Source organism: Colobus angolensis, unplaced genomic scaffold, assembly GCF_000951035.1.
Source record: "Colobus angolensis palliatus isolate OR3802 unplaced genomic scaffold, Cang.pa_1.0 Scaffold45, whole genome shotgun sequence".
In the NCBI taxonomy this organism is placed as follows: Eukaryota; Metazoa; Chordata; class Mammalia; order Primates; family Cercopithecidae; genus Colobus; species Colobus angolensis.
This window is the reverse complement of record NW_012117932.1, coordinates 337,719-349,291: the sequence shown is the minus strand read 5'-3', so window position 1 is coordinate 349,291 and position 11,573 is coordinate 337,719.

The window sequence follows — 11,573 nt, the reverse complement described above, 5'->3', positions numbered from 1 at the left end:
TTTTCTTTTCTTTCTTTCTTTCTTTCTTTCTTTCTTTCTTTCTTTCTTTCTTTCTTTCTTTCTTTCTTTCTTTCTTTCCTTTTCTTTCTTTTCTTCTCTCTCTCTCTTCTTTTTTTCTTTTTTTTTTGAGACAGAGTCTGGCTGTGTCACCCAGGCTGGAGAGCAGTGGCACAATCATAGCTCACTTGCAGCCTCAACTTTCTGGGCTCAAGTGATCCTTCCACCTCAGCCTCCCAAATTGCTAGTATTACAGGCATGAGCTACTGCACCTGGCTAAAATGCATTTTGTTTCTGGGTTGAAATAATAGCAAGTCAGTGTGGCAATACTAGTTATCTTCTGTTGCTTGGGAGCTCTAATTGGCAGTCAGATATGCTTTGATTATTTTAAATGGGAAACATTTTAATAAACTTGCTAGACCAAATCTTTCAAAACAGGGTCTGTGGGAAAAAATGTGGTACCTACAGCTCTGACCACGTAAGGCCCCTGCATGGATTCTGTGTGGCTGAGCCTTCAGCAGCTGCATTCTGAGAAGGCCACTTTGCTCATGACCTTCTGGTGGGGCTGGGATCAGGCAGGAGAAGGTGACAGCCATCAGTAGGACAGGCAGAAGAAAAGTCAAAGAGTATTTTCAGTTGGTTCAACTTAAAGGATGCCAGAAAGTCTTAGTTTATAGGGACTTTGGATAAATATATTGTGGTTGATAGTTCCAAATCGCTTCTAAGGAAAATTAGGATGTTGCAGGTGCGTGTCTGCACCTCTGAGACTCATGTCAGAGCAAGCACTCATGCTTCTCCGAATATTCTCCAACATATTCCAAGTATGCACTAGGGAACCAGCGTGATGACGGGTGCTTCACTGCTCCTGCCGCCTGGCAGCTGTCACAGGGAAGTGACCATTACACAGTTGATGTCACTATTTTGGCTCAAGAGATACTTATTTTGCTTGGTGGCTTTTTTTTTTTAAAAGAACATTTAAAAATGACTAAAATATAGCGATTAAAGAATGTTTAATGAGGAGAAGTGCTTATATTTCAGTTATCAGTGGTCTGGCAAAATAATCATCTACATATCCTATAGCTTTGGGGCAAGTTGTTTGCTCTCTCTGGATCTCAGTAGCCAAAAAATGGCGAGATCTGGCAGCTGGGGTCTAGAAGGTCCTTTCTATCTGCGTTTACGTCCCACAGTCCCATGGGCAGACTGTATGCAAGGTGATGGCGGCTCTGTGGCCGAGTTTGAGGGGGTCATAGGGCCCCTCCGTGAGTAAGGAGGCTGGTAGATTTACAGTCTCCTCTCTTCCTGTCTCCTCACCACTCAGATCTGATCTCTGGAGGCCAAGTCCTCCCGTAACCTTAGGCTCTAGAGGGTGAGAGTTGCAGTCATATTCACGAAGCCAGGGGCTTAGTAAGGGCTGCCACTGCCCCCTAACGCTGAACTATTTGATCTGGGTCCCCCATATGAAACCGAGACAGTGATACGAATCCAGACCGGAAAATGGAAAAGTCTGGCATCGGGGCAGTCCGCAGAACAAGGAAAAAACAGCTTTGCTTTGCTTGGCCCATTGCTTTAATATCTTGTAGTTGGTTTTCTATTTCTTGGAAACAATCAACATTTCATTGTTGTTTGCCTTCTGTGTCTTCTCTTTGGCTACTACAGTTTTCCTCTCTGTCTCATCACTCCCTTCCAGGTTTTTACCCTTACTTTTGTGAATTCCATTTCTTTAATGCTCCAAGACTGGTCTGAGATAGGAATAACAAATATTTATATACCACTGTGTGCCAGTTTCTATGCAAAATTCTTCACATATACCCATTTATCTAATCCTCATCCCAAGTAAAGGGGGTGGTACTATTCCCATCTTAGGGATGTGTCTGCAGAGACACAGAGAAGTTAAGTCACTTGCCCAAGTTTGCACTGTGACAGAGCTAGGATTTGAGCCCCTGCAGTGTGGCTCCAGAGCACATGCTCCTAATCACTACATCATGTTGTCTTTTCATCTTGAATTAAAGGCAAAAAAATAGGAAGCGCATGGCAGCCCATGCCTGTAATCCCAGCATTTTGGGAGGCTGAGGCGGGTGGATCACCTGAGGTCAGGAGTTCGAGACCAGCCTGGCCAACATGGTGAAACCCCTTCTCTACTAAAAATACAAACATTAGCCAGGCGTTATGCTACACACCTGTAATCCCAGCTACTTGGGAGGCTGGGGCATGGGAGGCAGAGGTTGCAGTGAGCCGAGATCCTGCCACTGGACTCCATCCTGGGCAACAGAGTGAGACTCCGTCTCAAAAAATAAAATAAAATAAAATAAAATAAAATAAAAAGAAAATAGAATAGGTGAAGAAATAGAAGAACATACAGGGAAGCCATCGCTGTCTGAAAGCGGAGGCTATGCTCTTTCTTTCTCCAGAAATACACAAGTATCATTTGCAACACAGGTATGCCTAGGTTGAAGAAACTGAGTAAATGTGTATTTCTCATGGTTAGTTGTTTCTTTAGAACATACAAGAGAGTGCCTGGTTGTTAGCTGGAAAGTTTAGAGGTATCGTTCTATTTTTGGCGTGAGTCCCTTCCCCTTTTCTTATAACTTCAAGTGCAGCTTATTATGCTCTTATCTAGCTCAAAAGATTAGGGTAAAGCATTTTGTAAAGTGTAAAAGAGCTGGTGAAATGATGAACAGTGGTTAAAACTGAACACCAGAGGGAACAAGGAATACCTTGTTGTGGTGTAAAATCTCTGTGCTTAGCTGTGCCAAAGAATTTTTTCAGGAAAACTTGCGCAAGATCTTGGCAGTGGTGTCTTGGGCTTTATCTTTTTAAATAAGTGTTCATTACTGCTTACATCATTGTTGCTATTATTATTTTGATAAGTGTACATTGCCAGGGATGCGCTGTGTCAGGGGTTCTCCAACTCCCATGCGCACGAGAATCACACACAGGGCTTGTGAAAATGGCAGAGTCCCTAACTTCCCCAGAGAACTGGATTCTGCAGGCCTCGTCTTGGAAGCTGCAATTTTGGCCTTTGCATTAATTAAAATTTCTTGGCTAGTACAAAATCACAAAGTTATAAGTTAGAATGTACTAAAAAAATTGTCCTTTTCACCCCTCTACCTCAGTCAGTCAGTTCGTTTCTCAGATGTTACTTCTTTTTCTCTTTCTTTCTTCCTTTCTTCCATCCTTTCTTTCCCTCCCTCCCTCCCTCTTTTCTTTTCTTTTTTCTTTTCTTTCTTTTTCTCCTCCTCCCCCTTCTTCTTCCTTTCTTTTATTTCCTTCCTTTCTTTCTTCCTTCATTCCTTCCTTCCTTTTTTTTTTTTTTTTTTGCTAGAGTCTCCCTCAGTCACCCAGACTGGAGTGCAGTGGCATGATTTTGATTCACTGCAACCTCCACTTCCCAGGTTCAAGTGATTCTTCTGCCTCAGCCTCCCCAGTAGCTAGGACTACAGGCGAGTGCACCGCACCCAGCTAATTTTTGTATTTTTAGTAGAGATGGGGCTTCTCCATGTTGGTCAGGCTGGTCTTGAACTCCTGACCGCAGGTGGCCTGCCGGCTGGGCCTCCCAAAGTGCTGGGATTACAGGCGTGAGCCACCGCGCCTAGCCATAACTTCTTATTCCTTGCATAGATTGTATGCATTGACTAGGGATGCACACACAATATATTCCAATTTTTTGACACATAGGGTAGCGCACTATACACAATGCTTTGCATTTTGCTTTCTTCACTTAGTATATCGGGTAGGTCATTATTTAATCAGCACCATATTTAAGTACATTTGTTTCCAGCCTTTGGTTTTTCAAGTAATGCTGCAATTAATATCCACTATCTGCATCATTTCACGCAGGTGCAAATATATCTGTAAAATGAATTTATGGAAGTAGCATTACTGACTCAAAGGTATCTACTTTTCATTTTGATAGATACTGCCAAATTGCTCTCACAGAGGTTTCCCCAATTTGTACTCCCACCAGCAATGGACAGGAGTGTTTTTCTTGGTCACACGAGTCTGATGTCAAATATTCTGATCTTGTCAGTCTTGATTCTCTGAGTTTTGTTTTGCATTTATCTTATTGTGAGTGAAGTCAAACATCTTTTCCTCTGATTAGGAGCCATGTGTAATTCCTTTTATGTGAACTTTTTGCCCATCTCTGTACATTTTCTTTACTTATTTTTTTTTCTATTGGATTATCAGTCTCATTGATTTGAGAAGTTCTTCACATGTTAAGGAAAGCAGCCCTGTGTCTGAAATATACTTGAAATAAATATATATATTTTTTCTGTTTTTTTTTGTTTTACTTTGTTTATACTTTTTAAAAAGGCATGATGATCTTTTCTTCTAAAAAGTAATTCAATTTATTGGTCTTTTCTTTTATGGCTTTGGAGTTTTATATAATATTAGGAAGGCCTTCCCCACCATTAAGATGATTTTTTTTAAATCTCGTGTTTTCTTCTAGTATTTTTATAGTTTTATTTTTGAGGTTTGCATTGTTTTTTTAATCTGGAACTTTTGTTGTTGCTTGTTGTAACATGTAGAGTATATATTCAACATTTGTCCAAATGGCAACCTTATTGTCACAGCATCATTTCCTGAATAATCCATTTCCCTCCCACTGATTGAAATTAGAAAGTTAAAATTATACAAATTCTCATGTGTATATGTATTCTTTCATAAATTCTTATGTGGATATATGTTTAATACAAATTTACATATATATATGGTTCTATTTCTGGGTTTTCTATTTTGTACCAATGATATGTTTATGTATGTATCAATCTTATACATATTTCTTTGATTATTATATAAGCGTGCCTCACTTAACGACAAGAATACTTTCTGAGAAATATATCGGGCAATTTCATCATTGTATAAACATCATAGAGTGTGGTTACATAAATTTAGATGGTTTAGCCTACCACGTACATAGGCTATAATGGTATAGCCTATGGCACCTCGGCTACAAACTTGTACAGCATGTGACTCTACTGAATAATGTATGCAGTTGTAACACAATGGTAAGTATTTATGTATCTAAACATATCCAGACTTAGATAATATACAACAAAAATACAGTAGTATGATTTTATGGGACCACTTTCATATATATGCAGTCCATTTTTGACCAAAATGTCATTGTGTGGTGCATGACTATACTTTGCATGTATTTTACTATTTAGAAAGCTAGCTCCTTTTCATTAATCTTATCTTTTAAATAAGAATTTGATCACTATTCTTGCTCACTTATTTTTCCATACAAATTTTAGAATCAGCTTTTTCCATTTCAAAAAAAATCCTGTTGGTATTTTTATTGGAAAGGTATTAAAATTTTAGATTAGCTTAGGGAGAATTAATATCTTAATTTTGTTAAGTCTTCCTGTCCAAGATGAAGTATGTCTTTTTGTTTGTTAAATTTTTTTTCTGTGTCCCTCATAAGCATTTTAACCTTTTCTTCCTATAGATCTTGTGCATGTTTCTGGTTAAGTGTATTCTCAGATGTTCAATACTTTCTGATGTTAGTTTAACTATTCTAATGGATTGTCATGTTCATTAAGAGTGTAGTAAGTCTCTTTCCCAGAACCATTTAAAATTCTCATATTTTTTTCAGTTGATTCTCTTGTGTTTTCTGAGGGAATGAGCAGTTTCTATTTGTACTGCTGGTGGTTCAGGTGTTGGTGGAAACACGTTTCATGGTGTTGTCTGATTAAGGAAATCTAGGTACCTCACACTGCATTTATTCACTTAAATCATTGATTCATATAACTTGAGAGATGGAAGAGACTTGGCTGAGGTCCAGCTGAGGAAACTGAGTCTCAGAGGGGTTGGGTTGTGGCTGGTCAGTATAGGGCACGGGTTTCCAGACTTGGGGATCCATGACCTTGGTGGTCTGGGCTAGGCTGACAGGTCACTGAAGGAAATGCGAGAACCAAACACTGTGGTCAAAAGCTTGGACTTTGGCAGATGCTATAACTTCTTTTTACTCTGAGTAATGCTTCATTAATCAGTTTAGGAATTAACAAGATACTGAGACTTGGGCCAATATGGGTTTTCAAAGATTGCATGTGTCTCCAAACACCACCTCTGAGTTCCCTCCAGGAAGTAGCCCACATGACCATTGGTCTCCAATGAATCACCAGGCCACATTTGCTGAAGTAAATGGAAGTATTGCGAGAGCAGAAAATCAGGACAGACACCTACACTTGCTAATCCAAACAACCGCCCTTGTTGAGCCACTGGAGGTCAGTTATCACCAAATGGACAGACACACTCGGCAAAGTTTTTGCAGGCTTCACAGCTTGTAAATAAGAGACTGCATTCTTCATGCTCCCTCTTGTTGAATCTGGCAGAGGGAAGACCTCTGGCTCTAATCAGCTGGGCAATGACCAGTAGCTGGGCTGGCAGGAAACAGTGATGGCTCCATTTGAATAAACTTTGTGAACCCACTATACTTAATTCAGAGGACCCATATACCAAGAACACAGGGCTTCTTATTTATGGAGAATTATCCTGGGAACACTGGTTGCATGTTACTTATAATTTATAAAGGCATACTAAATACAAATTGGTCTGTGTGGAATACACTGGCATAGATTTAATCATATTTAACATCTCTGTGATTCATCATTCTCTTCATTCTTATATTCTTTTTTTTGAGATGGAGTCTCATTGTGTTGCCCAGGCTGGCGTGATCTCGGCTCACTACAACCTCCGCCTCCCAGGTTCATGTGATTCTCCTGCCTCAGCCTCCTGAGTAGCTGGGACTACAGGCATGAGCTACCACCACCTGGCTAATTTTTGTATTAATAGAGATGGGGTTTCATTACGTTGGCCAGGCTGGTCTCGAACTCCTGACCTCAGGTGATCCATCCACGTGGGCCTCCCAAAGTGCTGGGATTACAGGAGTGAGCCACCGCACCTGGCCCATTCTTTCTTATATTCTTATTATTATTTGTACTATTACCAGGACTTCCTTCTTTGTGGCTTTGTTTACCCTATTCTTCCATTTACATTTTGCTGATCACTTGAGTCTCCAAAAAAAATTTCTGACTCTGATATCACTAGGTATGATTTCCAGGTGAATCCTTCCAGGAGAAATTTCAGAAGTTGTCTCCTTTTCTTTCTAAATGGGTCAGAGATACCTTTATTTTGGAACTGACCATGGGAAGTCTTCAGTTGTTGTTTATATCTTGGATTGGGGCAGCAGATGGAGCTTTTCTCCCCTGCTCCCAGCACCATCCAACCTTCTTTCCTTGATGTCTTAGAAGCATTTGACATTGTGGCCCTCTCCATCTTACCTGAAGCCTTCTCCCGCTTTGACTCCTGAGATATCATAGATAAATCAGGGCTGTGGTGAAGTGGAAACACCGTGCCTTCAGAGTCATGCAAATGGGGTTTTGAATCTTGGCTCCACACACCAGCTCTGAGGCTTGAACAAGTTCTGGAACCACTCAAGGCTGCAATGTTCTTATCTCAAAAAGGAGGGTGACATAATCTGCCTCGTATGCCAGTCTTCAGCCTTGAAGCCTTACTCAACTTCCGCTTTTTGAGGGTAGGGGCAGAGTTTGTACCTTGGGACATGATGCTAGCACAGTGCCTTTCACGAGATAGGCACTCACTAATTTATTTGCTTTTTACTTCCCATGTTCAGCCTAGAGTCACACCATTCATTCATGCTCCATGTGTTAGGGTTTTCTGGGGAAACAGAATCAATAGGATATACATATATATATGATCTCGGAGGTGGAGGTTGTAGTGAACCGAGATCATATATGTATACACACACACACACACACACACACACATATATATACACACGTATATATATAAATAATCCATATATTAGATTTTAGATTTTATATATATCCTATTTTACATATATATATATATAGAGAGAGAGAGAGAGAGAGAGACAGACAGACAGACAGAGTGACAGAGAGTTGTTTTAAGGAATTGGCTCATGTGGTTGTGAGGGCTGGCAAGTCTGAAATCTGTGGAGCAGGCCAGTGAGCGCTGGTGACTCAGGTGAGAGCTGATGTTGGTCTTGAGTCTGAATTCCACAGGGCAGGAGTCTGGAAATGCAGGGTTTTTTTTTTTTTCTTTTTTTGAGACCGAGTCTCGCTCTGTCGCCCAGGCTGGAGTGCAGTGGTGCAATCTCGGCTCACTGCAAGCTTGGCCTCCCGGGTTCACGCCGTTCTCCCACCTCAGCCTCCCGAGTAGCTGGGACTACAAGTGCCCACCACTAGGCCTGGCTAATTTTTTTTTTTTGTATCTTTCAGTAGAGACGGAGTTTCACCGTGTTAGCCAGGATGGTCTCTTGATCTCTTGACCTCATGATCCACACGCCTCAGCCTCCCAGAGTGCTGGGATTACAGGCGTGAGCCACTGCCCCCGGCCCACAGGCAGGGTTTTTATGATGCAGTCTTTAAAACAACTTCTTTTTTTTTGAGACTGAGTCTCACTCTGTCACAAGGCTGGAGTGCAGTGGCTTGGTCTCAGCTCACTCAGCTCACTGCAACCTCTGCCTCCCGGGTTCAAGCGATTCTCCTGCCTCAGCCTCCTGAGTAGCTGGGATTACAGGCACCTGCCACCATGCCTGGGTGATTTTTGCATTTTTAGTAGAGACGGGATATCACCATGTTGGCCAGGCCAGGAAAGAATTTCTTTTGGGGGAAACTTCAATCTTTACTCTTTTAGGGCCTTTTACTGATTGGGTGAGGCCCACTCATATGATGGAGGACAATCTGCTTCAAGTCCACTGATTTCAGTGTTAGTCCCATCTAAAAAATACCTTCACAGTGATGTTTGATTTTTTTTTTTAAAGTTGGCGTCTTGCTTGGTTGCCCAGGCTGGATGGAGTACAGCGGTACCACCATAATTCAATGTAGCCTTCAATTCCTGGGCTCAAGGATCTTCTGCCTCGGCCTCTTAAGTAGCTCCTAAGTACAGGCCTGTACCACCATGCTCAGCTAATTTTGTTGTTGCTGTTGTTGAGACAGAGTCTCGCTGTGTCACCCAGGCTGGAGTGGAGTGGCAGAATCTCGGCTCACTGCAACCTCTGCCTCCCAGATTCAAGCGATTCTCCTGCCTCAGCCTCCCAAGTAGCTGGGACTACAGGTGTGCACTAGCATGCCTGGCTAATTTTTTTGGATTTTTAGTAGAAACGGGGTTTCACCATGTTGATCTCGAACTCCTGGCCTGAAGTGATCCCCACCTCGGCCTCCCAAAGTGCTGGGATTACAGGCTTGTGCCACCGTGCCAAGCTGTGGTGTTTGATCAAACAACTAGGCACCAGAGCCTAGCTAAGTTGACACATAAAATTAACTATCACGCTCCACACGCTTGGCCACTGATCCTTAGCAACTGGGCCTGAGTCCAAAGTTAGAGAGCTTTATTGAAGAGGACATTGTGATGACGAAGCTTACCGGGGTCCGTAGGGATCTCTGTTAGAACTCCCTCAGGATGGGAATTCTATGTTATTTCTGGAGGCCTCTCTGAGGGTTCTTGGGGAAGTTATGTAGAGGGTGCTCTGCTGAAGTCCTGGAGCTGACCACTCCCACCGGCTTGGCTCTGGACTCAACTCTGCCGTGGTTGAACTGTATGATCCTGGGCAAGTCATGGACTCTTCTGGGCCTCAGTTTATTGTCTATAGAAAGAGGGGCATTTGGACTTGATGTACATTAAGTTCCCTTCTTGCTTTTAAACAGCTTCTCAGCTCCTTTTGTTTTACCAGTAGCTTTGCAGAGACTTGTTAGGAATTTACAGCTTGTGATTGCTTCACCTTTTTGGAAATGGCTCCATAGTTTCAAACAACATTAACGTTAAAAGATTGACAATGCTGGGCATGGTGGCTCAAGCCTGTAATCCCAGCAGTTTGGGAGGCTGAGGCGGGTTGACTCCTGAGGTCAGGAGTTCGAGACCAACCTGGCTAACGTGGTGAAACCCCATCTCTACTAAAATACAAAAATTAGCTGGGCGTGGTGGCACATGCCTGTAGTTCCAGCTACTGGGAGGACGAGGCAGGAGAATCACTTGAACCCGGGAGGCGGAGGTTGCAGTGAGCCAAGATTGTGCTACTGCACTCCAGCCTAGGAGACAAAAAAAAAAAAAAAGAAAGAAAGAAATCGACATCATGTGTTTATTAACCAGATGCTTTTGTTTTTTTTTTTAAAATCACTGTGATGTCATTCATCTAGTGAGTGCTCAATACATTTTTTTTGGATTAAAACATATTTTAAAAATTTATATATCATTAAAAAGACATTTGCACTACAGAAGCTCCTGAGTGATGATAGGTAGACTCACCCTCTCCATTAACTATCTTGTAGTTTAGAGGACTCCAGAGTATATTGGAAAGAACCAAGGCTTTGCAATAATACAGACCTGGACTTAAATCCTGGCTTTTCTACTTGTCAGCTGTGCAACCATGGTCATAATTTTTAATTTCTCTGAGACTCAGTTTATCTATCTGTAGAACTGGAGTAATGGCATATCTCCCAGAGTTGTTAAATGACATGTATGTGAACTGCCAAGCATAAGGCTTAATAGAGTAAACCTGAAATAAAAATGAGGTAAACTTGGACTGTGTGTGGAGTCCTGGAGCACTGTAATGCCACTAGGAAGTTTGAGGCAAGAGGCTGTCTTCCAGAGATGTCAAGAAACTTACTGCTTTTTTTTTTTTAAATCACATCAGATGGGTGTGATCACTGCCTGAGCGTGTCCCATCCAACAAAAGAGGCTTAGGCTGTGAAGTGCTTTGCTTTGCTTTTAAAACAGACAGTCTTGTACTCTAGGAATCAACAGTTCTTCCCTTTCAGGAAGAAGTGATGAATCATTACAGGAAATATTGGTTTTTTTTTCCCCCTCAAGTATCTTACCAATGAAAGTTATTAAAAATAGAAGCTTCAGTTGAGAACAACTTTGGGAGGAGTCAGAGTGGAGACAAATTTACTGGGGTTGAAATCAACATCTTTGAGTGAGTTAATCTGGGGTTTTAATCCCTGTCACTGTCTCTCCAAGGCCTCAAATCTTGGATCTTGAGAAGAAATTAATTGAAATGCTACTTGATTTCAAAAGACTTAGAATACCACTAATGATAGAAATAATGGTAACTTCTAAATAAGTAACCAAAATAGACCTGTATTAGTAGCTGAGAAAAGCTCTTCCAGCTGCAGAAGACAGCGTGTGGCAGCTTGGGTGCTGGTGGAGGCGCTGATTTGATTGCGGCCATGATCATATCATGTATACGTATATCAAATCATCACATCTTAAATTAGTCAATCTTTGTCAATTAAATATTTTTTAATTTTAAAAAAAAGCAACCCGGTCGCAGTGGCTCACGCCTTTAATCTCAGCACTTTGGGAGGCCGAGGCGGGCAAATCTCCTGAGGTTGAGAGTTCGAGACCAGCCTGGCCAGCATGGTGAAACCCTGTCTCTACTAAAAATACAAAAAATTAGCCGGGTGTGGTGGCAGGCGCTGTAAACCCAGCAACTCAGGAAGCTGAAGCAGGAGAATTGCTTGAACCCAGGAGGCAGAGGTTGCAGTGAGCCGAGATCGTGCCATTGCACTCCAGCCTTGGCAACAGAGCGA